Below are 27354 nucleotides of genomic sequence, written 5' to 3' on the forward strand. Positions count from 1 at the left end.
AGTTTACACTTAAATGTAAGTAAAGACTTTTTGGTTTTGCATTACTTTTTAAAGTTATAAAAAAATGTTATGTATTGTCCAAAAGCTGCTAGCGGCTACACGCTAAAGTAGTTGACCGGCGACTGATAATGACATCATCAAGTGGTAGCAATGTCCAAATCTGAAGACGTTTTTCCTCCATATCTCTCCGCTTGGAGGATTAAATGTAGGTATAGAGGTATAGAGAAGCCGCAAAGGGAGGAAAGTAATTTGGATTCAGCCTTGGATTTGGTAGTGACGCTAGGATGACGTTCCTTTTACTTGACGAAAGTACCAATCATTTGGAAATTTATCATGAATAAAAGATTGCTAATGACATCGACATTCTATGTCAAGCCTCTTCCCTCTGTAGGTGACAGACATGCGCTAGTAAACAACAAAAAAAACATATTTTTTTTTTTAAATAATTTCCTTTCTGCTTGTCCAGAGTCAACACCATGTGCTGAATATCACATGCCCCGTGTGAATGTAACATAAGGGAGACACTTTGATATCATTGTCACCATCCAAGACCAAATCAGCACTAGGTGTTAGTATGTGCTAGCTAAGGGACGGGCAACTCCAGACCTCGAGGGCTAGTGTGTCTACATAATTTCCAGATATCCAAGCCCTACTCATGACTGATTGCCTGGTTCAGGTGTGTCCAGCCAATCAGAACACACCAGAGCAGAGTATGTTGGGAAATCATGCAGGAATGCAACCCTCGAGTTTCCCATCCCTGTGCTAGCTTCTAATAATTTACAAGTGGATTAAAGAAAAGAAAAACTAGCAGTGCCCCAAAGTAAGAAAACAAAAATGCCTGTGGGGATTAATTTTACAAGATAAATCAACTATTAGCTAAGACAACTTGACACAACACGGAACAACTGCAAAGGGAGAGTCCCAATTATGCACCACGAGTTTTCTTTCTTGCTCCCACTTCTTTTTCTAAGGGAATAAAAAAAAAGCTTCATTATTCAAGTTGGACAAATCGAGGTCACTAAAATGTCTTGTACTCTACGTTTTGAGTCAGATTTTTTTCTGAGAAAGCCACCCCTGGGATTAATTTATCCTCTCATTCCAAGTGACTATCATGTTTGCCAGACAAGATTGGCTTACTGAAAACCCATCAGGAACTGGGCTAGCCATTAAAGCAGTCATTTTTTATTTAGGAGGAATTAAAGCGATGTGTTGCAGCTGTCCCCTTGACTGGCACATTTGGACTCCCACCTGTGTCAAAATATTAATACTAATTTTACTGTGAGTTTGTGTTAAACAGAGAGTCTGTCAATAAAATGTAATAAATTGTTAATCTACAAAGTCAATAACTAGTGTCATCATCATTATAACTGAGGCAACATCACAGACTATAGCAGATAAACCTAAATTTGCATTCAGAGATGTACAGACACTGCATATACTGCCTAACATACAGACATCCCCCCACATGCATGCTGTCTCTATCTTGGCTTGGTCCCTTGCTGCCTTGATCTTCCTTTGACTTACACACTCAGTGAACAAAACTGTCTAAAGGGTGCGATTCAATTAAGCAGTGCAGAGTGTGAGAACTGGTTGGCAGTTTTTTGTGACACATAATTTTAGCCATTCATGTAAGGTTAAAGCTAGAGCAACTCTCTTTATTAGTCAATAGGAGAAAGTTTAAACATCTGTATTCTCTGGAGCATTGTTCCCGCTAGAAGTAGTTTTGACATTTTTTAACAGAAAAAATCTAAACAGATAATAGCCTGTGGTGGACTAGCAAATCATGCACATTGTACCCTGCATGTTATGGCAAGAAAGCTGGGATTGGCTCTTTGGTGCCGTTTAACACAGAAGGAAATCCCCCCCATAAATATGCAAGAAGACAACTGCGCAAAAATCCCTGTATTCAGACATTAACTTCTCCCAGTGCTTCTTAAGTAAATCCCAGCAGCAGGTTTTTAGTACAAAAACATGGTTTTTACCAATGCAAACTGTCAGTATACCTGGCCATTTACAGCGTCCTCTGTGTTGTCAGCATATCTCCTAAAGGAAAGAAATAACTACTTTGTCCTGCTGATGTAAATTCTAGCTAAAAAGGTCTTCTCGCTGCAGTGAAACTTGACAATACCGATTTAGCTACTCCCTTTATTGAAGACGAGGAAAACACAAATCTGGTTTTAGCAGCACATCTGCAAAATAAGGTGGAACATTGTTGTTTGTAGCTAAACGCAGTATCCTTCACCTCAAAAAATACACTTTTTTCTGAAATTTTACTGAAGTATTGCTGGTCTTAATGATCTGTTTATCATGTCATGACCAAAGAACTGAGAATTTATTATGGCAGAACTGAAAAATGGACTGAATAACACCTCCCCCCACGCATTCCAAATACAAAGTCACCAAAAGCAAAAAACCTATAGAGTTCTACCGAGAAATACACAGCTATTACTACTGTTATTCTATCTGTCAGCCATTTTTGCTCTGGTGCCTTAATAAAAGCAGGTGGTCTCAAGTCGAACTTTCAAAAAATGTGTTGACGGATTCTCCTAGGTCTACATTCAAGTGGTAGGGGTGTGGACTTAAGCTGACCTCTGATTGGCGAGTGTGGTTGCCATAGAAATGGCATCTCAGACCAACTTGGGCCAATCACTGCTTACTTACGCTTTCTTTAACATGGCAACATTCTCATCTCGACATAATAGCAACTGAATTAACTTCATTTCTTTGGAGCCATTTTTCATGGGTGACATCACCTTCACTTGGTCCAGTTCTCATATGCAGTCAATGGTCAGACATTTTTCAATTAGGGTATATTCAGACTGGGAAAATCATCGGCGGAACCCTTGTGCTATCCTAGGCACAACGTTGGGAGTTGGGTCATCTAGACCCACTAGACAGTGCGCTGAACCTTTTTTCTTCAATGATTTGTGAACCTCACTGGTGTCCATGGATTACATGAAATCTTTCCACCCTTATCCACCTTTGTCATGGTAGGGAGAACACGTCAATGCAAGGGTGGGGTCATCTAAGATAGTACAAGGGTTAATATGAACCAGACCGAGAACCGAACCTTATGTGGGGTCTGTATTCAAACTGGCGTCTATCTGAGATTTCTGTTTTGGACTAAAGCCTGTAAACAAAACTAGAGATCTCTTTACTCATTTGTCAGGAATTATGAGGTTGTGACGAAGCAACTGGAGGCAGACATTAGGCAAGTTCTGCGCTTTGCAATCCTTGTCAGGATAGTTCACTAATTCATACTTTGTTTCTCGCTGACTAGTTTTGAACGTCTGCTTAAATGTCAGGTCCAAGACTTTGAACCTGCTGCTTTGGTACGGCTGAGGCATGCTGCAAAGCAGCTGCTAAGGAGACGTCAGATAAGAAGGTACACTGATAAGTGTTTATGGCATACAGATTGTCAGGAAAACAGTGTGAGAAGTAATGTGTATCACATTAAAATTGCTTTGCCGAGCCTGCATTCATCCGACCAAATTTTAATAAGTTGCTATTGCATTGCTGCTCCAAGTTTATCCGCGGCTCTCTGTTTACAGAGTTACACACGGCTACGGGGGCCGTTTGGGTTCATTTGTTCCACTCCGAGCATGAAGCATATTCAGACTTAGGAAACTCAGAGCGAATCAGAGCTCAGTCCGGTAGGAAACTAACCGAGACCACCCCAGAGAGTGGTTCCTGGTCCTGGACTAGGAACCACTGGCTCCAGTGTATTCACACTAAAAATTTGTTCTGGTTTATTGGGGGAAACAAACTCTATTTCAATTCAAACAAACTAAATGTATCCAGTCTAAATGTACCCTCCGTCAAAGAAAATGACAAATGTTTTCTTCACAAAGCCAGAATCAATTGTTTTCAAAAAAGTTTTTTTTGGTCATTTATTTTTTCAGAATTCACCTGTTTGAAACTACTCAGATGAACACAAAACTCAATTGTGACTCCACCGTCATCAACAACATTTTTGTCACGGTTCCTCCGGCTGCTACTCCTCCCCTCCCTGCTCCTTCACTGGAACCAGCTGACCTGCATCATCTCATCACCTGGCAGACCTTCTTAAGGAGATCCATCCCAGCATACTACGCCAGTCCGTTATACTCACTCCGGTGATCACGCCTGGCCTCAAGTTAAGTTACTCTCGCTTTAGTAATCCTAGCTTGTACTTACCGTCTGTCTCACGTCTTCAGGTCTTCACTCCATTGGTCACGCTGGTTCCTCGCTCCACGCTGATTACATCATCCTCGACGTCCTCGCCTTGCCTCAAGCTGGTTACGCTGTCCTCAGCGTTCACGCCTCGCCTCAAGCTGATTACGCTGTCCTCAGCGTCCACGTCTCGCCTCAAGCCGGTCACGCCGCCCTCGGCGCTCCACCACGTCACGGACTGTGAACGCCGTCCTCGGCGCTCCACCTCGCCACAGCAGTTTCCTGCATCCACGACGTCCCCTGACTTCTATAATTAAAACATCCTGTTAAATACAACGCCTTCCTGAGTTTCTTCCGGGTTCCAGCATCTGGGTCTCCCTAGTAGTCCGATCATGACAGAACGGACTGGCCATTACCCAGACCCAGCTGACCCGGAGGGACTCCGCTTGGCCGTCACTCACCAAGGCATCGCTCTGGGACGGCAAGCTGAATCCCTCAACCAGATGGCCGCCGCCCAGCAGGATCTTTTCCGTCGCTTGGACGGTATTTCTCTGGCTCTGACGGATTTAACCTCCCGAGGACCTACTAACGCCTCAGCCAGCAACACGGGTTCCGCCACCGGAAGCCCGGGCCCCGCTACAGACAAAGCAGCTCACGAAAACATCCGGCTCCTTCCTGAGCCTTTCCTGGGTGACGTAGGAGCCTGCGGGGGATTCCTCCTGCAATGTCGTTTGATCTTCCAGCAGGCACCTCGGCACTATCATGCAGACCACAGCAAAATCACCCTTATAGTGAACTCTCTCCGGGGTAAAGCGCTTCAATGGGCTCAGGCTTACCTGACCGCTAATCCCATCTCTCAAGTTCCTTTCGAACGCTTTTTAGGCGAGTTCCGGCTGGTTTTCGACCAACCCCGCAAGGAGGAGGAGGCCACCCGCCGACTGCTAGCCCTCAAACAACGCCACAGATCCGTGAGTGACCATCTAATAGACTTTCGGATTCTAGCTGTGGAGGCGGGTTGGCCGGATATAGCCCTTAAAGGGGTGTTCTACCAATCCCTTAATGACTCGATCAAAGACCATTTATGTTCGCAACCCGAGGCTAGCTCTTTTGAAGAGCTCGTCACCGCGGCCTTGCGGTCCGACGTGCGTCTCCGTGAACGTCATGCTGAGCGCCCCCGTCAAGACAAGAGACTCCTTACCAGTGCTTCTCCTCCATTCCCTGCTGCTAACTATGTTCATGTTATGTCTCACGATTCTGTCGGACTCTCCACAGAGGAACCAATGCAGATTGGACATTCTAAACTCACCCCTGAGGAGCGGCAGAAACGAAGAGATGAGGGGGCGTGTTTCTATTGCGGCCAGACCGGTCACCTCGTTCATCAATGTAAGCTTCGTTTAAACTCCCGAACCCCCCGTTAGAAGGCAGGCCACGGGCGGGTCAATCTTCTCTCTCTACCGAGAGACCTTTTCTTTATTTACCTGTCAAGTTAAGTTTTTCTTCTAGTGTTTTTGAAGGTAGAGCCCTTATCGACTCTGGAGCTGAGCAGAGTTTCATTGATGACTGTCTTGTTTCTGAGCTTAACATTCCCACAGAACCTTTGGATATCCCTGTCAGGGCGGCCGGATTGGGTGGTCAGGTCCTCACTCACATAACCCACCGTACTAAGGCCGTTCGTCTCATCACGTCTGGTAATCATCACGAACTCATTCAGTTTTACATTACCAAGACCCCCCAGTCTCCCATCATTCTAGGGTTCCCCTGGCTTCGCGCTCACAACCCCCAGTTCGATTGGGTTAATCTCCACGTTACCAACTGGAGCACTACCTGCATGGCTAATTGTCTTCGTTCCGCCATACCCTCGGTTTCTCCTCGTTGTGATCCAGATCCTGAGGAGATCGATCTTTCTAGGGTTCCTCCGTGCTACCACGATCTTGGGGCTGTTTTCAGTAAGACCAGGGCTGGTTCCCTTCCTCCCCACAGGCCGTACGACTGTTCCATCGAACTAGTTAAAGGCGCTACGCTGCCTAAGAGGAGGCTATTTAATTTATCAGGCCCTGAGAAACTGTCAATGGAAAAATATATCCAGGAAGCCCTCTCGGCTGGTCATATTCGCCCCTCATCTTCTCCGGTCGGTGCGGGGTTCTTCTTCGTCCAGAAGAAGGACAGAACTTTGCGCCCATGCATTGATTACCGCGACCTCAATCAAATTACTGTTAAAAATAAATATTCCCTTCCGCTTATTGACTCTGCTCTACATTCTGTTCAGGACGCTCGAGTCTTTTCCAAGTTGGACCTCCGTAACGCTTATTATTTGGTTCGCATGAGGGAGGGGGACGAGTGGAAGACCGCCTTTAACACCCCACTCGGTCATTTCGAGTATTTGGTGATGCCTTTTGGGCTCACCAACGCTCCTGCTACCTTCCAGAATCTCGTTAACGATGTTCTTCGTGATTTTTTGAACCGCTTCGTCTTTGTTTACCTTGACGACATCCTTATTTATTCACGCGATCTGGATGAACACACCCACCATGTCCGCCAGGTTCTCTCACGGCTTTTAGAGAACCGACTATATGTTAAAGCCGAAAAGTGCGAGTTTCATGTACCCACCATTTCATTTCTGGGTTTCATCATTGACTCTGGTAACATTCGCCCCGATCCGGCCAAGATCGCGGCCGTCACCAGCTGGGAACCTCCCACTTCCCGTAAACAACTTCAGAGGTTCCTCGGCTTCGCAAATTTCTACCGTCGCTTCATAAGGAACTATAGCAGCATTGCCGCTCCGTTGACTCAACTCACCTCCGTTACTAAACCGCTTCTCTGGACCCCCGAAGCTCAATCCGCATTCACTAGACTTAAGCACCTCTTTACTTCCGCTCCCATTCTAACACAGCCTGATCCTCTCCGACAGTTCGTTGTCGAGGTCGACGCTTCCGATTATGGTGTGGGAGCGATTCTTTCCCAACGGGAGGTTGGCTCGGGGAAACTGAAACCATGTGCGTTCTTCTCTAGGAAGCTTTCTACGGCGGAGAGAAATTATGACGTCGGTAACCGCGAACTCCTCGCCATTAAACTCGCTCTGGAGGAATGGCGTCACTGGCTCGAGGGGGCTGAACATCCGTTCATCGTTTGGACGGATCATAAAAATCTCGCCTACCTACGTACAGCTAAACGCCTTAATTCACGTCAGGCCCGTTGGTGCCTTTTTTTTGACAGGTTTGATTTCACTATCACCTACCGGCCGGGTAGCAGGAACATTAAACCAGACGCCCTCTCACGTTTATTTTGTTCAGGGGATGACCAGGACAGCTCTCCCATTATTCCCCCCACATGTATTGTGGGTAATTTGACATGGGACATTGAGAGCAGGGTCATCCAAGCTCAGGGAGAGGAACCTGACCATCCTCCGGCCCCCCCTGGAACTCTTTACGTCCCCTCCTCCCTCCGCTCGGATGTCCTGGTTTGGGGGCACACGTCGCGTATTGCTTGCCATGGCGGCATTCATAGAACCCTGAGGCTCGTGCAACGTAGATTTTTCTGGCCTTCCATGGCTCGGGACGTGAGGGAATTCGTTGCGGCTTGCGACGTCTGCGCCCGCTCTAAGTCTTCCAACTCGCCGCCTGCTGGTCTCCTCCAGCCTTTACCTGTTCCGCAGCGGCCCTGGTCCCATCTCGCCATGGACTTCATCACTGGGTTGCCGGCCTCTCAGGATAACACCGTCATTCTTACAGTTGTCGACCGTTTTTCCAAGGCTGCCCATTTCATTCCCCTTCCCAAGCTGCCCACGGCCACCGAGATGGCTGACGTCTTGGTTCGAGAGGTATTCAGGCATCACGGCATCCCCAGTGATATTGTCTCCGACCGCGGGCCCCAGTTCATATCCCAGGTCTGGCGGGCTTTCTGTTCTGCTCTGGGTGCCACGGTTAGCCTCACATCCGGTCATCATCCCCAGTCAAATGGGCAAGCGGAGCGTGCAAACCAGGAGCTCGAGGCCGCCCTCCGTTGTGTGGCCGCCCAAAACCCCTCCAACTGGTCTTCATTCCTGGCATGGATCGAGTACGCCCACAACAGCCATCCGTCTGCTGCTACCGGTATGTCCCCGTTTGAAGCGTCCCTCGGATACTCTCCACCCTTGTTCCCCTCCCAGGAGCTGGACTTGGCGGTCCCGTCGGTTCAGCATCACCTGCGACGCGCCCAGCGTATATGGACTCAGGCCAGGGCCGCTCTCCTGCGCACTAGAGAGAGGAACTGCAGGATCGCTAATCGCCACAGGGTGGAGAGCCCCGCCTACCAACCGGGACAGAGGGTTTGGCTGTCTTCACGGGACATACCGCTCCAGGCCACCTCCCGTAAACTGGCTCCACGCTACATTGGACCTTACCCCGTCGAGAGGGTCATAAACCCCTCCTGTGTGCGGCTGCGGCTCCCGGCGGCGCTTAAGGTGCACCCCACGTTTCATGTCTCGCAGCTTAAGCCTGTCCAGGAGAGTCCTTTGTGCCCGCCGTCCGCTTCCCCACCGCCCGCCCGGGTCATCGACGGCGCTCCTGCCTACACCGCCAGCAAGGTGTTGGACGTCCGCCGCCGGGGGCGCGGTTTCCAGTTTCTGGTGGACTGGGAGGGTTACGGTCCGGAGGAGCGCTCATGGATCTCCCGCTCCCTCATTCTGGACCGTACCCTCATTGACGATTTCTTTCGGGACCACCCTGATCGTCGTCCGGGACCGCCTGGGGGCGGTCGTTGAGGGGGGGGTACTGTCACGGTTCCTCCGGCTGCTACTCCTCCCCTCCCTGCTCCTTCACTGGAACCAGCTGACCTGCATCATCTCATCACCTGGCAGACCTTCTTAAGGAGATCCATCCCAGCATACTACGCCAGTCCGTTATACTCACTCCGGTGATCACGCCTGGCCTCAAGTTAAGTTACTCTCGCTTTAGTAATCCTAGCTTGTACTTACCGTCTGTCTCACGTCTTCAGGTCTTCACTCCATTGGTCACGCTGGTTCCTCGCTCCACGCTGATTACATCATCCTCGACGTCCTCGCCTTGCCTCAAGCTGGTTACGCTGTCCTCAGCGTTCACGCCTCGCCTCAAGCTGATTACGCTGTCCTCAGCGTCCACGTCTCGCCTCAAGCCGGTCACGCCGCCCTCGGCGCTCCACCACGTCACGGACTGTGAACGCCGTCCTCGGCGCTCCACCTCGCCACAGCAGTTTCCTGCATCCACGACGTCCCCTGACTTCTATAATTAAAACATCCTGTTAAATACAACGCCTTCCTGAGTTTCTTCCGGGTTCCAGCATCTGGGTCTCCCTAGTAGTCCGATCATGACAATTTTTATGCCATTTAAAAGAGATCTATTGATATCTCTTAAAGGGTAGAATTCATTGTCTTACAAAAAGATGTTTTTCTCACGCTCCCAAAAGTGTAAAGCAATTTTCTAACACTACTGCCAAACTGAATGCTTTCTCTGCAGTCTGTTCCTTGTTACTCTAGCATAAAGTTTAGAAGATCTGCCTTTTCTTGACAATCTTCTTGGTTTAAAAATTAGGGTTAATTTATCAGAATTTCTCTAACAGAAAAAAGGAAAAAAAACATTTTCTGGGTTGCAATATGTCACAGCACTGTTTAAAAAATCAAATGCTAAACTAACACACTGTGTCTGCTTTTTGAGGATAAACAGCCTGGCATGTCAGACTGGCGCTGAACCCTAAGGTGCTAAAATGCTAAATGAATTAGGACAGCCAGCAAAGGTGACTGACATCCTCTGAGGACAGAGTGCAGGAAAACATTCTGGGGGTGCAAAAAACACTCTTGTATTAAGTGCTTGTAGTCTCTACAGAACAGTAATAAAATATGAATGAATTAGTGGCTACATGAGGTTATTTGACTTGAAATTATTCCCTTTTAGAAGTTTACACCAGGCGTTGTACCACCCCACAGGGAGTTTTGGGTGAAATCTTCATAGATGGTTGGAAGATTGACATGCACATGAGACGTATGTGCTCAACAGACGACTCATAGAAGTGCACTAACGTCATGTCCCATGTCTTATGTTACGTAATTACCGGCAATGTGTGGGGCATTCAAGTACACGCTGAACGTGGGTTCTTGACTACGCATTTAACGTGTGGTGCTCACTACAATATGAGCGCATGTACTTACAGTTAGAAAAGGTGCAAAATGTCAAAACTATGCAAAATAATCAAATGCTAATCTTGCTCCAGGCTTTTTTTTCCCCCCGCTCTATTCTGATATATGAAACACTTGGGCCGAATCCAAATTCTTCCACTACCCCTATGGCTCCTCCCTACTGCTCCAGTTGTAGGGGCATTTGGAGCTGTAGTTGTTTCTGAACTTATTTTTTTAAGGAGCTGTAGCGACTTAAGGCTGGCTGTCCCTCCGTCGGGAGGGTGATCCGCGTCGCGCCGTGGTGCGGAGGAGAAACTCATTTCTTCATGTGGGTGTGCTGTAAAGTTTACATTTAAATGTAAGTATTTTGTTTTTGCATGACTTTTTAAAGTTAGCACGTTGATGACTTGCGACTATTGATGACTTCATCAAGTGGTAGTAACATCCGATTTAGAAGACACTATTCTTTTTTAAATCTGTCTGCTTGGAGGGATAAACGTATGGAGAGGGAGAAGCTGATGGAGTAGAGGAGGAAATTTCTGATTCGGTCTTGGTGTCATAATTAACAAATCGCAAGATTTCTCCTCCATGATCAATTTGCAAGTGGTTGGCTCTTCCATGAATTAAAAAGAATGCTGTTTATACGCCACTACCAAATCCAAGTCCCCGATTCGCCAAAGTTCAACTGGTTTAACTAGTAACAGACTTTTCATTAAAATTGGTTGCTCGATTTTGCGTTGCCGAGCCCACTGTGAACGTAGAGTTATACACTACAGTTGTTTGTTTATGCCTCACTTTCTCTCTCAATTTTCATTCATCAACATGCAGCCAATCCTTTTCTTCTGCATGTTAATAGTTTTTTTTTTTTTTGTTTTACTTTCATGACATTCCCATCAGCAGATGCAAATATTGAAGGCCCACAGAGTCAAATATGAAGTTGTTAAGTAAATCCCACGTCATCTGTGTAGAAAACAGTAACTAATGAGACTGTGAGTTAACTTTTGTTCTGTTGTGTTTGTGCCTCCAAGCCTTTCCTTTTCAGGGGAAACCAGGGCTATTTGTCACACTTCTTATTCCTGTGGAAATTGCCCGTCATCAAAACATATTTCAAGAGTCATTTGTACACTAGATGAAAGCTTTTGTTTGTTCTTGAAGCGGATATCCTATTCTTTTTTAGCAGTTTACTTACTGTAATAAAGAGTAATCGAGCATCAAAGACACCGGTGTATATAATTATTATTATTATTTGTTTTAAGTTTTAGGAAAAAAAAGCAGACATTTTAAAACCATGCAACCTTTGCATCACTACAAAATGGCCAGGGTGTTTTGTCAAATGTCAGACTACAGCATCAAATCCCAGCGCCCTCTAGTGTGGCTGTTATAAGGAAAGTGACAACCAGTCCCCCGTCACAAAGAAGACTCTTGTGCCCTCACTCAACATCCTCCTCTGACCTTTTTTTTGGAGGGTTGTCAGAAATTTATTGGACTCTGTGTCAACTTTAAACACATTCCACAGTTTTCTTTCATCCTCAGCTTCTCTCCCCTGACCTGTACAGCCCTCTTATTTCACCGTCCTTCCACTGCGATTATTAGATTAGATGCCTTCGTCCTATTATTCATGAGGTAGCGTTCATGAATTCACATTTCAAAACTAACTGGCAGTGTGTGTGAACTTCAGCCTCCCTGTCCTCACTTTACCCCCATCTGATGTCTCCTTTCCTTATGCTTTGTCATGTCTTTACTGCCCCTCTTGCCTCTCTATTTTTCATCATCTGTCAATCCTAGTCTTTTGCCTCAGCCCTTTCATTTTCTCTTCTCCCATTCCACTCATCTGCTCATCTTTTTTTGCTTTGCCTCTTCTTTGCTCATCTCTACAATGTAACACCTCTGCCTTTCCCTCTCACGACTTACCTTTTCTAACCTCTCCAACCCTGTTATTTTCTTCTATCCTGATGTGCCTTCACTTCATCTTCTGGTTTCTCCTTCTGTCCATCAGCCTCTCTGAAGACCTCATGGCTGAGAGGTGTGAAGGAGGAACTAAGTGCTTTCTCCTGTCTATAAACACTGTCCTTTATGCCTGTGTGGCTCTGAGCCCCCATTGGCTGCATAAGGGGAAAGAAGGGAGATGTCCGCAGAGATTTATCCCATGCACATCTCTTTTGTGTGAAATTTTCTCACACTACTTTCCTCGGTCTCGTCTCCTGAAACCGAAAGAATAGGCAGCGATAGAATTTAATCAAAGACTAAGAAAGACAGTGAAGTGAAACAAGGAGTCAAACATCCTATTCTTCAGCATGCACTGAGAGAAGTAGGAAAAAAATAAATATTCTGTGCTTGATGATTATGAAAGTTCAAGATTGCAAAATTTTTATCTGAAATACGGACATCAGCATATCAAAAACATTAAATCATTTTGAAAACAGACAAAGAGAATGTCATATTCAAATTAGGTTTTTATTTAAATGTATGAAAGTAAAGAAAAATGAAATACAAAATGCACAATATGGATATGCAAGTCTTTTTTTTTTTTTTAAGTGGAGCTCCTGAAAATTGCTTTAGACAAATGCAGACTTGGGCCTTCAAAGAGAAGTGTTAAATTTATAAAAGAATCGGCATAAAGACTCAGACTTCCAAAGAAAATTCTCGTGTGTTTGCATGGCTTTAGAGCAAAAGAGGGCTAAATACATAATGTAAAACATCCAAGGGAAAAGGATAGGAAAAACAAGATGTAAAAGATAACTTTCTCACAAAGTTCCTGGAGATACTTCCATTTTTGCAATCATGAGGTGCATTTTTTGGCAGTTATTTAAAGAAATTAAGGGGTCACACCTATATCAGACCTCTGTGGTGTGTTGTTTGTCACACACCACTGGCCACAGCCAGTGCTGCTTGCTGGTGCAATATAGCTTAAATAATAACGTAATTCAAAGCATTTCAGATGGGTTCATCAAAGTTCTGTTTTGTGTGTCATTTTATTAAACGGCAGGATCTGGAATGCACATTAATTTGTGATTCCACACATTGTTCAAAAAGTGTTGATTTGGAACCTTATGTCATGCTACTGTCATGAGCACAAGGAACAGAAAAGGAGACTGAAAATGGTCTGACATAAGTTTCCTCATCAAAAGAAAACGTCTCATTTCAAGACAAACAACAAAGAGGAATGAAAATAGTCTGTAACGTTAGCATGAAAACATTGAAAATGCAGAAAACTGGGCCTCTTCAGACAGAAGCATCACACAGACTTGAGGAGATCTTGTCTTTGGTGGAGGAAAATAGAATCGGAAGTAGACGGCTGCAGGGATATCGATTGCTTCATCAGAGATCCTGCAAGCCACCCATCAATGAATGAAACATTGATATACTGTAAATGAAACAAAAGAGCTTCCAAACATTGGTAACATTCTGAATAAACTTTCAGCTTAGCTGTTTAGTTGAGTTTAGTTGGCCTGCTCTCATGCCGCGCTGGGTTCACTTGTTGCACTGTATGCTCATTTTGATTTCACTTTTGTAAATTTGCGACTTTAAATGCTGTAAATTTCAAACTCAACTTTAAAGTAGTAAATTTAGGACTTTAAAACTTATATTGCCTTTTTTTTGGTGACCCTTATACTCCATCATAAAAAATTGCTGATTTGTTAAAAAAAAAAAAAAAGCTGATCAACAAATAAACATGTTTAAATTTTTTAGTACATTTATTTATATTTATGAAGACAATTTTAAGGAGTCATCACTCTTTAGAGAATCTTTATAAACCCTGGGTGTTGTTTATGTGTAAAGCGATTGTGTATTCCCATGTGGGAAAACTTCAAATGTTATCTATACACAGGAGAGCACCAAGTGCATGAAGAATAGACAATCTAAAAATCTAAAAGTCAAGCAGCTTATATTCCCCAGCCACAGCCCCTCTTCACCTTCTCCTCCACCAATTTTCATCCCTAAAGCACATAGGGTGAGACTTATCTGATTTTGCTGCTCACTTTCTTCCTGCATCTCACTTTCTATGATTTAATCTCTGCATGTCTCTCTCACTTCCTGCATACCTTTTTGTGCGCTTATCTACAGCTAGCAACTGCATTGGGCCTTTCAGTGATGCAAGGCTCATTCCTCCCCCCTCCCCCTTCCTCTTTCTCCATCACCCTTTCTCCATGACCCTGACACTTTATAGTTTGTGTGTATCGGGATGTGTGTGTCGTGTGGGTATGAGTGCAATCATCCCCCCTGGGGACAGCCACAAACAGTTCCAATAATTGCTATTGAAACAGTAGACATTTTCTTGATAACCCTTTCTTCTCTCATATCTCTTACACAGTTTCCCCCACATTTCCATCCATTTCTGAGCATCCTCCTTCACTGGGGTAACTAAGCTGCCTGACTGACAGCCTGTCAGCTGCACATCAGTTCGAGTCAGAGGTGAAGCTGGAGTAATATCCCTATAGGGTACCACAAGGGTGGACTAATGTAAAAAGTGAGCAGACAAAAACTGACATTTTGTATCTCAACAGTCAATTTTTGGATACAGAATATCTTAGCATTTTATTTTATCTTTGTTTTTGGTACATAAACCCAACATTCCAAGTCCCCAGTTGCTTCTGCACTTTGGCAGGAGGGCTTGACTCACATTTTGCAGCAGCTTTTAAACTTTCTTAAATGTTTTGTAGATGAACACACACTGAATGAATCAGCCAATGGATAGACAGACCATATCTTTAGCGAATTACAGACACTGCTCCTCGGGCATAAATTCATACTATTCACCAAAAATTCTGAATTTAAATCTCTAGAGAATATTGAATTATTTAATCATAGTTAATTAAGTCATTTGGTCTGTTAATTATCCACAACTGGAAAAACTCAAGTTTGTTTTAAAAATGTCTTCTTTTTTTTCACAGCAGCCCGGGATCCGGCACACTGAGCGCAATTGCTCCAGCTATGCCGGCTGGTTGGCGGCCCGAGCAGGCTGCCTACCCATCCCACAGCGTCTGCTGTCCAGCCAGCAAGCGCGGTCACTCCAGCCCCATGTGCCCTGTGAGAGACTGGCCACTTGTCCAGGGTGTATCCCTCTTTCCCCCCGCAGAGACAGTCTCCGGCAACTCTGCGGCCCCAGCCGGTTAAGAAAATTGATGCAAACTGGCTGCCTGTGCAAAGATGTTGGTCATGTGACTCATTTAATACGAAAAAAGTCTTTCCATTCCAATTTAGCTAAACATCTCTATTTCGATACGACTCAAAAATCCCCTCCTCCAAGCACAAAATTCTTTTTTCGATAAATACGAGTTTTTTTATGAACTAATAAACTAAGCAAATTTATTAACGTAAATACAATATGCGCATATTCATAGTCAACGGCATCTGTTTTTTACGCTTTTTTTTGCCTTAACGCAGAAGCAAAGTGGTCTTTTTTTAATTTAATCATGAGGAAATAAAATACCTTGTGTGTGAGTGTGTGCAGATATGTTCAAGTGTGTGGTGGGGGGGGGAGGTCCACATGTTTTTGCGTGTGAAATTATCACAAAGACCATTTCAGTAACTGTTTTTCAGAGTGGCACGACACCACATTTAAATTTGTTTTAATTGTGACCTCGAAAAGGAAAAGAAAACACCTTTTAATTATTTCGTTTGAGTTTCTGCCTTTTAAGGTAAACTTTAAGCAAATTCATTACTTTTATAGTTTATATGTTGATGATTATAACCACATCAGTAAGAAATACCTCAACATTCTTTCCAATTTTGATGAAAAAGATGCATCATCATCATGATTTAGGACAACAATGAACATAAAGTAACAAATAAAGGCTAACGATGACTTAAAGATGCCACAAAAAGACGGCTTTTTGAACCTAAAAACCTTAGCTTTTCAACAATACTATGATGCAACAAAAGGTAATAGCTCAAATGTTTTATGAAGCAAACTTTTGAAAAGGTAGAAGTAGGAATGCTGAAATCATAACAATGTGTGTTGAAATGTTAGAACAAAATGTTGTAAGAACAAAAAGTTTTTCCTGCTGAAGGACAAACATAGCTAGGCCTGATATTAATATTAATATGCAGCATGTTCTCCTTCACCGTGTTTTACTATTTCCTTAAAAAAAAAGGAAGCTGCCACTGTGCTGCGTGTTCATTCAAGTGGAAATAATTACAAGGGTGATCTACCAAACAGTAAGATATGAGCGTGATTAAAATACTGAAATAAAGTGTTTGCCGTAACAAATATTCTAGAGAAGCTACAACGCTGTCACAGAAAACCAATGGCAGGTAGAATACCAACCAATCATCAGAAGGGAGGATTTTGAATGTCACAACTTGAATGATTCCATTCCATGCGTCAAGGGAGGATGATGAAGAAATACAAAGACACGCATCCATTTTTTATGTTCTCTTCATCCTGTTCAGGGTTGTGGGGTGGCTGGAGCCGGTCCAAGCTGGCACCAGGCCCAACAGCGGGCAGAGAGGCACATATGAATATTTTAATTTGGACAACAGTGCAATAAAAGTTAAACTATGACAAGTTACAAACAACTAAACTTGCGATTTGTGGGTTGTTGTTTTTTTTTAAGGTATTTTAGATCAAGTATGGATGAGGCTGTTCCTACGTTACCTCTGCATTAAAAAAAAGTAGAAGAGAGGTTTAGATTGAGATTAATAACACCCGTGTCTGTTTTCAAAATCTGCAAGAAAACATCATCTTATACCAGTTCATTAACTGTTGCTTCATGATGGGGAAAAAAAGAAGAGTGGTGTCACTGTGGGAGCTCTTCATCTTTTCTTACCTGGTCCATCAATTCTGCAAAAAAAAGAATTCAGTTTTGAAAAGTTTTAGAATGTGAAAGATCTGCTTAATATGGAAAAACAGATTTCATGGTGATCCAGATCCACGGTCAGGGTACATTTTGGTCCATAATGGAAAAAGGAAGCTGGCTGTCAAGCAGTGATACAGGAGAAGACTGTGCATGGGTCAACGCTCAGTGGGAGCAGGAAGGAAACTTTTCTTTAAAGATGCAATTCTCTATTCTTTTTAAATGACACTTTTTGTTTTTTTTAATCTAAAAACAATCAACACTAACTGAGCTCACACACGTCACACAAACAAACGCGTTATTGAAAGCTCTGAAAGGCTGGTTGGATCTGGTTGGTCCCCAGCTGTCAGCTGCTGGACTCTTCACACACACATGAATGCTCACAGAATACACACCAAAAAGCATCATATTGGCTCCTGAAGAAATGCCAGCATTGCCATGGAGACCCTTTCTTCCCATTAGAAGGGGGGTTAATTGAAATTTTCTAATTCACTTTTCAATAAAGAGGGAAAACATAAAAAGTTAAGTGAAGTGGGTCTCAGACACCAGTGGTTAGAATCTAGAAAATTTAACTATGGTCTCTGAATGAGATGTTTTGATTGTGCATACAGTCGTTTGTTAGGCAACCAAAAAAAATTGAAAGAGTGAGGGGAAGAGAGCAGCAGGCTCTGCGCTCTGAGCTGTGAGTGACAGAATGGTCTTGGGAAATGAGAAGTCTTGGGCTTCTGTGGCGGCTGACTGCTCTGTGCATATTAATCGGAAAATGAAAACACAACGATGTGAAAAGACGGTCAGAAACGTGGAAAGTTCAAATGTCAAAGGGACCAAATCAGAAGGCACTTGTAAATTTGTTGTCCTTGGTTTCTATGTTGGGTGACATGACTGTAGGAAAGAGGTCAGTTTGAGGTTTGGAGATTAAAGTATGTATTTGCTTTTATACTACGGGGGAAAAATACATTGTTAGCCACAAATACAAATGCCTCTGCACAATGTGGAGGCATCGGCAGAATCTTCAAGATTGGCTGCCGGATAATTTTTTTGAAACTCGTTCATGAATGTAGACTGTGACAGTCAGGTGGGGATGACATCATTCCGAAATTGGGCGGTGGCAGCCAGCAGCAGGTCTGATTGGACAAAGTGTAAGTGTGTACTGTCCTATCAACACTCTGCACTGGAACCAAGGCCTCACACAACAACTTTGTCTTCCTCGCGTTGCTCTTCTTCTGTGATTATTTCAGCAACACAATGATCTGTCTAATTCATATTTTCTCAGCATCGACTGTAATTTGTAAATATGCAGGTCTCGGAATCGCTGTGGTTCTATTAACGCCTTGATGAGTTTTGTGCCGGCTCAAAGGCATCTCCCCATTCATATGAAGGACCCACAGTGGTCGGGATCGCCATGTTGACGTCTGCTCATCGCCGGGCCCCTGTCCATGTTAACAGCCCTCGTCAAGTCCTGTGCAGCCTCTGACCGATGTTAAACAAAACAAAAAAACGCTGGTCGCCATTTAATTTCAACTTTTTCTTGAAACCTCCACGGCTGTGTGTAAAAATGTCACTGCTGCCTCCCGACTACAAATGCCGCTGTATGCCACCAGACAAGATTGTTTTTGAACATTTAAGACACAGCGCAGTAGCATTTTGGGATGTGTGACCTATGTTTACAACAGAATAACACGTGAATAATGTCGTATTTCAGTGTAGCAGACAAGTCTGTTAAATACAAAGATGTAAAACAAAACCTGAAATTAATATACACTTCTATTCAACTTCAAAAGGCTTTATTATTCTATATTTACATCAAGCCATTGGTGAGCGCTTAATGTATTAAATTTTTTCCTTTTTAAGTTGTGTGAACACTAGTCACAGCCTTGGATGCATTTGTACACGTGAAACAACCTGTTTTAAGCACATGATGCATGACAGAATTCAGGTTTTCTTAGGCTTTGGCGTAAATAAAAGCTTTTTCATTATGTGTTTAAAGCCATCTTTGACAAGCCGCTTTATGCTTTGCATTATCAATTCGAGACATCACTTTTTCTTTTTAAACCAAACTACAGTTTAAACAAGTGTTTAAAAACGTAGAGTGCCGTATCAACAAAATGTAGCTTAGAACTTAAAACAAACGTCCAAATTCACCAGAAGGCAACATGAACATCAGGAGATTTCTATCATTCGATGCTTAAAGAGCAGTTTTTGCTTTTAAGGCAAAGCCTTGCTGATGTGAGAGTGAAAAACTAAATTCCCACTGCATTTACTTAACGAAGACCAATGAACAGCTTCGTTATTTTGAATTAAGTTTGAATGCATCATGTAATTCGAGACACTGAATCCTTGCTGAGTTAATTAAGAGTAAATGAAATTATGTTGATGGAACATTCATGACGGAACGCAGAGATGAAGCACAGAGAACGAGTTAAAAAAATATGCAAAAAGTTGAGGTTTGAATTGAAAAAATAACTTTCTCCAAAATGATGACAAATAACTGTAGGATTTCTTTTGGTCTATCTCTAATAAAAGAGTAGAAATATGTCAATATACAATAATAATTTAGTAGGAATGTCAAATATTGTAAAAGAATTCCCAAATGTTTAGGAACAACTTCCCAATGCCTTAAAACATATTTTCTCAAAAAAAGTGAAGGAAAAACTAAATTCAATCTAAAAAGACAGATTCTTTAAAGATTTAAAACATATATTTTGCTAGCAAGGTGGAAAAAAAAGAATTCTTTATTAGTTTTATGAGTTTCGTATTGTTCTTAACAAAAAATAATTTTTTTTTTAGGAGTTCATCCACTAGTTTTGGTCAAATGTGTCAAAAAACTAAGAAGTTGGGAAAAAGTTTCAATGTTAGAAATCTAACTTGTTTGTACAAATTGATATTGTAAATGTATGAAAATCCATGTCTAATAATTTATTCAATATGACTTCTAAAGAAATAAACAAAACAAAAACAAAAAATTTAAGAATAAAAAAACATATTCATGATCTATTTGGACTGAAAAATTGCATATACTTTCAGTGTGACTTATAGTCTGTTTATATCACTCCAGTACACGTATCACCAGAACAAAGTCTGATTTCTTCATTCTCATCACAGGCTTTCACTCCCCTGTACCTTTAGGGCTTCTGCTTCATGCTGACTTTAGTGAAGTTTCACTGCATCAACATTGATAAATTCTAAGGATGAAAAATCTTCTATATATAGATTTCAGTGACTACTTCATTAAAACTTCAATTAGGACTTTAAGATGAAGAGTATTTTTTAATCATATTGATACACATTCCATTTTGCAATTTAATTAATCCTCTCTCAAGCACCAACTTTCTTTGGAAGCATATTTACTAAAACATTATTAAAAGCAAATTTTGTATGGAAATAATGAGTCGCGGGCTGCAAATTAGGGTTTTGGGGGCCCAGATTGGCAAAACATTAGAAAAACACCAAAAGTCATGTGATCACTTTGCATCGAAGATTAGTTGGTATTCACAAGATGGAAATTAACAATATAGAGTATGTTTGAAAAGTGGTGCTATTGGAATGGAGTGGGGTAAAGCCTTACTTGCGTGGACAGGTGTTTGACTCATCTCATATGGGTGCTGCACATTTTTGGGATGTCCGGGAGGGTCGTAAATGGGATTCATCTTAAAATGGAGTGCAGGCGTGTCTTGCAGTTCCTTTTGGGGTCGCCTCAAGGAATGTCATGACAATAGAACGTACCATTCTCATGTGTGTGGAAAGTGTACCATAAAGTATTTGCAAGGATAATGTAAGTTACACGCACTTATGACATACGGGTGTGTTGTACTACATTAAAATGTAGTACAACACACCTGCATCTCATGCACCTGCAGCATGACGGTAGAATATAATGTGCATGAACGTTTAACCCACACCCACCTGGAGTTTTTATGTTTTCTCCAGAATAAGATAAATGGTTTACTTTTGAAACATCTTTAATTGGACCCAAGTGTATGTTAAATTTGGGTGATGTCTCAAACTAACCAATCAATGTGTGGCTTCACATTCCCTCCAGAATGATGTAGACCAATTACAAATGCACTATGCAAAAATGTGTCAACATACATCACTACTGCATGCACTGTGATAACAGGATATGGACTGGGAAGGACACATGTGTTGTTCAGTTCCTCACTACAGCAGTTGTTGTATTCTTTTGATGTTATAACATAAATCAAAAGGGAAAAAAAAAAAGTTCATTTTAACTGACAAAAACCAAACACTTTGCTAGTAAAGCCCTCTTAAGAAGTTCTTGCTCCTGTGATGTCATCCCGCTTCCTCAACTCCCACATTTCCACAGACTGCAATCCAATTAGATGATTGTAATGCTTTGTAATCAGTGGAGACATGAGCAGGCGTGCTAGAAACATGAATGCAGACAGACGCACCACACGCTGCTCCACCTGCTTCACAAAAACTCTACTGTCTAGCCTGCCTGGACTGTGGAAACAGAAATATGGAGTAGTGATTAAGATGTAAAGTAAATGTAGGTGACAGAAGCTAGGGGAGTGGGGTGTATGAAATTTGGTTATTTTCAAGTCCCACTCTGATCATCTTTTGATCTATTCTAAAAATATCCCACACTGTAAACCCAAATAGGTTGAGTCAACTCAAAATTAAATGAGGAAACTGATTACATCATATATTTTTAAGTTATCTTACTTAAGAATTATAAGTTAATCGGAACTTAGAATGTTTGAGTTGACACTTAACACTTAAACTAAATTTAAACCATCATTTTTTTCTCATACACATTCCTCTCTAGATCATGGGCCTACCAGACCTGCAAACTCCACACAGAAAGGTGTGCTGTTACAGGTCCCCCAGTCGGAACTTGAACCAGGGTTTTCTTGTTCTGAATCCCATGTTCTGGCCCGCCCAAGACATTCTCTACATCACAAAAAAGACCTGTCTTGATCCATTTGAATCATGAAATCCTCAGAAACCCAATTTTCATCTTAATTTTCTTCATGTAGGTCATCCATCATGAGAAAAATGCTACAAGAAGATGTTAACCCTTGTGCTATCTTGTGGAGTCTAGATGACCCCACCCTTACATTGATGTGTTATCCCTACCATGACAAAGGTGTAGAGGATTTCATGTAATCCATGGACACTAGTGAAGATCACTGCCTTGGAGGCACATTAACGTTAGGAGTGGGGTCATCTGGACCCCACAAGATAGCACAAGGGATAGAACACCAAAAACGCAATTTTAATGGAAGAGGGATCGTAATTAGATATTCCAAATACAGCTCTCTACAAGCACAATCTTGACAACCGATGTGCTATAAATTCAATCATCAAGGTACTTTAACAATTTCCAGAAGAAAAAAATCCTACTTTTATGAGAGAATCATTATTGATATTGAAGAATTTTTTGGAATCGTAAACGGAAGAGATAGGGCAGGCCCCAAGAACTCGACTGGTACAAGTCACCTAAACCTTAAGCCCTCAGGTGTAACTGAATAACAAACTAGAAAGCAGCCACATTCGATACAAATCCATGGATCCAGGGGTACCCAAGATAAAGACATACCTACTTAAAACTGTCAGTCAACTAGATCAAGAGAAAAGAAGTGCATCAATAATCTAACATCTCACAACCCCTGCAGCTAAAACTCTTCTCCATTAGGTCGCTATAGATGATATTGTTAGAATCAAAAATGTTACACCCTCTGCACCACAAAAATCCATGTTTTAAAACACATATATTACTCTCCCCCCCATCAGCAACCTTGCTTTCAAATGCTAGTGTCTTCAGTCAGAAGCTGTAGTTTGTTCTATCCAGTGACGATTCCTCAGAATTCTCTCTATTGGATATAATTCTATAGAAACAAAGTCCTGGGCTGGGTTAGACCTGGGCTTCTATATTGCATCCACTATAACAGTCTTTTACGCGGCAAAAAAAAGCACCACTGTGGGTTTTTTCTATGAAAATTGACAATTGGTGATGCTTGGGAGTTCATTGTTTAGAATTTAGGGCATGTTTTTGTCTAGGTTGAATAAACTGGACCTCTGGAGGTCAGATTACATATGGGAAGAGAATTAGCCCACCTTTCTTTTCATAATAAAACATAATATCATCAATCATACATTAACATAGCTCTATGACCGTTAAAATATCAAACAGACTCATTAAAGTTTCATTAAAGCAGAAATCAGGATATTCTGACCATCTTAAATAAAAGCATATTTTCCCCTAACCTTAATATCACACTGACCTGCTTCTTTTCTTAACCAAATCATTATTTCTATAGTTTTTTTTTTTCCTGAGCTTGAAGATCTGCAAATTATCTTCCTATTCAGCTGCACCTCTTGAGCTCTTCGTCATACAAAAACCATTTAAGAGCCTCCCAACAACTGATTCCCTAATGAGGTGCCACCTTTGCAAATTTTCTGAAAATTGCACTTAAGTTATACGAAAAAAAACTGAATGCTGAAGGGTGCTAATTACTGAGTATCCTTTTATGTATGCAAATCTGCCCCTTAAAGAGCACACATGGTTAATGTTGCTGTTATTCACACTGCTGACTATAGAGAGCTCACATTACAAATGCTTGTATAGAGCAATACTCTCATTAACCTCCTAAATGCCGTTGTCTGGATTAAATGTTACAAAGCATTTTGCTAAAGTTTCCTTGTTGAAGAACATTCCAAGCTTTTGAAAGGTCATACAAGCTTCTTAAAAAAAAAAAAAAACAACTGAAAGTCTGTAATGCCAGCAAATCTTTATATTTCCTATTTTCCTCTGAGATAATAATACATTCTATAAAAATAAACAAATGTATTTCTTCATACTAACAATCAACAAGAATATGTTTTAGAATTAAAAGTGAATAAAGTCTGACAGTGGTTGTCTTTGGTTGAAGGCCTCGAAGGTCTAAAGGCAAAGGCCCTTAGGTAATATACTGAACCCTACATTGCACCTTAAGTGTTCCTCACATGTGAGTCACTATGAATTAAAGTGTCTTCTACATCAAATGTAACGTGACCCACTGCAGGACTCAGAGATGCCGCTGGCTTGGTCTTCTCTGTCACAAAGCTAACACTGAAAGGTTTCTTTCAGCTGTGCTGTCACGTCTCTTTCCATTTGTTGCTTTTATTTATTTTTTATTTTACACAGCACTAATATTTAAAATAAGACACTTGAGGAGCAGCTTGCTTCTCCTGAAATAAAATGGTAAGAAGCACAGATCAATCCAGGTGACATTTAGACAGTCTGACATTCTAGCCTACTAATGGAAAGGCACTAATTTTGACTTTTGGGTTGAAGCCTAAATAATAAACATAATAGTAGGGGTGGGATTATATAAGCTCGCTTCTTCCCACTCCTTTTCAAGCAATAAATCAAACTCTAATTATACCTATATAATGATCACTGTATTTAATTAAACATATATGATTTAGGTGACGTTTTTGTTTTGTTTTCTGTCTTTTTAATCTATGCATTTCATAATTTCTGTAATGAGTTTGATAAATATGTGTAAATTCTTTATTGCTTTGACTACAATGCTTCAAATAAATCAATAAAATCAAAAATCAATTAATGAAGGACTTTTTTTTAACTAAGAAAGAAACCAATTTAAATAAATAAATCCCCTAAATAAATCTGAAAAATAGGGTTTTACCAGCATTTTACGTATCAGTTTAAATTACAGGATAAAATCTATGTCGCATCGTTAATGTCAATTTTTTTATTTATCTAAATTAAATGTAATGATTTTGAAAATTCATGATAACAATGGCCCTTTTTTTTTTTTTTTTACAAATTCAAGTTAAGAAAATATATATATATATTTTTAATTGCAGATCCAGTTAAACTAAACTCGTTTAACAGGTCAGTTAGTAATTGGAACATTATTACAGTTTCACATAACGTGCATGTTTGTGGACATGCAGAATGACACATTGAGATTTAACAGCAAATTACCACTGCTCTGTGATAAAGTTGTTCGTACTGTGTGTATAGAAAAATATTACATTTCATTGTTGTTAAGTGTACAGACCCAATTTTAAACATATAAAAACAAATTAATCCGAAAAAATGTAGATCTATACAATGATATTAGACAACAAAACAGATTCATAATTGTCAACGATACATAGCGAAGATTAAGTTAAAGTCCCACTCTGATCATCTTTTAAACCATTTTAAAATCGTTGCCAGTGGTATTTTAATTAGGATTAAGCAATGTCTAGATCTGGTCCTGATCACAATTTAATTAGAAATAATGAGAAACCGAGAAAAGACAAATTGTAATTGTATTCTGTTCTCTTAAATGCTTACACCAAAAACAGCAAAAATGTAGGTTATTATAAATCCTATCTGACTGATGAAGTCACTTGGATGAAGATTTTAAGTCAAGATGCTATGACTTAACAGAATCTTCACCAGCATAAATCTTTCGGAATAAAGGTCGACTTCATAATTTTCTAATTCATAATTTTAAAACCATAATAATGGTTTTAAGATCCACACCTCAGATAATAAGAACTTAAAATATTTTGTTTTGGTTCACATATGCATCATTGTCATTTTAAAAATGCAAAGGTTTTCATGTGCATACCTGCTCTGCTTTTATGTTCTGTATTTGTTTTTCCTCTAATGTCACAGTGCAGTCAAATACACCCACACATTCTTTTCCTTTCTGCCCATTTACAAAGACATTTTATGTTATGAGTCTGTAGAAAGAAATAAAGGCTGTCATTATGAGTTCACATAACTGTGTAGATGGCAGATAAACAACCACATTAAGCTGCTCTCATGACAGACAATAGGAAATACAACAAATATTTATGCATAAAAGGGTTAGAAGGAAGCATATGTGTCATTCTTTAATGACTAAAAACCTTTTGTTTGTAAGATATTAGGGGGGGCATGCATCATAAATTTATTTATGATTTAATTGCATGTTTTAATATCTAGGTAAAATTGAAGTGTAGTCATCAATATAATGTTAATGACAAAAAGTATGACCACTTTGTTAACATTGATTGGTAGCAACATTTAACATTTACAGGGAGTCAATTTGTATGCATTATTGCATTTGCTTTATCTGAACTTATGGATCATTCTAAATGTAATACTTGAGTTATTCTGTAAACTGTATTCAGCTTAATCACAATAGAGTTGGTTATGTAAGGGATAATGCCCGACCAGGTGTCTATTATTAGAAATTTACGGACAACACTGAAGCCTGCTTTTGTGAAGTTTATCAATTTCGAATAATGGACACTTTGAAGGGGATCATCCAACTTATGTATAGCATGGTGACTTACTAAAGAAATAAATATTTAATCAATTTTTTGTACTTTATTCTTGTTATTTTTTCCGCTTTAAATCACTTTTTCACAAAAAGCGGACTAATGGAGGCATGGTCTGGCGCGTTGTCATTGTAACCGGCGAGCCGACACCACCGTCTGGCAGCAAAAGAAACCGATCTTTATGCTGATCGTTACTATAGGTTAAACAAAGCATCAGTTCAGAGAGAAAGTTACCCTCTTACAGGTTGTTTTTGTCCAGATGAAGTAGAAGTTTGTTTCTTAGAAGCCAGTGATATAGAAGATTTGGGCTATGTGACCGGAACTTCTTTTTTAGATGTACATTATCACTGTCCATTATCACTTTTCAATCCACATCCAGCACCCAATCAGAATTGAGTATTCACCTAGACCATGGTATAATTTGGAATTAATATTAAGTAAAGCAGACAGAACATGTTTTTCCAAATCAACAAAAATAACATCTAGTTTCATGTTGCAGCCAAATGCGGCAAATGATAATTAAAAACTGTGATTATTATCAAAGCAGAACGTATGGCATTTTTCTGCTCTTAATTTCTAATGCATTATTGTGATTTGACAGAAACACAATAACAATGATCTCACAGGAGCACATTTTGCTGCCAAGCAATGATGACGCCACTTCAAAACTGTTTAGTTCATCACTCAATAGAGAGAAAGCTCATTTCCAAATAGGGCAAAAAAAAAAGCTCAAAACTGTTACCAATTATACCAGCAGTGGATGCCCCAGTAAGTTCAACCCAAAGTCACACAGCAAAAAGAAGCTTGGCCACATTCCTCAACCTTAGCCCTAACATTAACCTTAGTCCTAACCCAAACTAATAAAAAAACAAAAGCCTTCAACTCTTTTTTTTTTTTTTTTGCGCTATTGCGTGAAAGATATTTTGGACTGATGTAACAAACTTGGAGAATTTAAGCTTTTTATGTATTTTTGTAAAAATCTTATACTCA

At 41.0% G+C, this 27354-nt stretch overlaps 1 protein-coding gene across 3 annotated transcripts in view; it reads right to left on the minus strand.

The window, feature by feature from the left end:
• grid2 (glutamate ionotropic receptor delta type subunit 2) overlaps positions 1-27354 on the minus strand; it is a 562418-nt gene that overhangs the window by 441765 nt on the left and 93299 nt on the right. The window lies entirely within an intron of this gene.

Source organism: Oryzias latipes, chromosome 9, assembly GCF_002234675.1.
Source record: "Oryzias latipes chromosome 9, ASM223467v1".
NCBI classification, from domain to species: Eukaryota; Metazoa; Chordata; class Actinopteri; order Beloniformes; family Adrianichthyidae; genus Oryzias; species Oryzias latipes.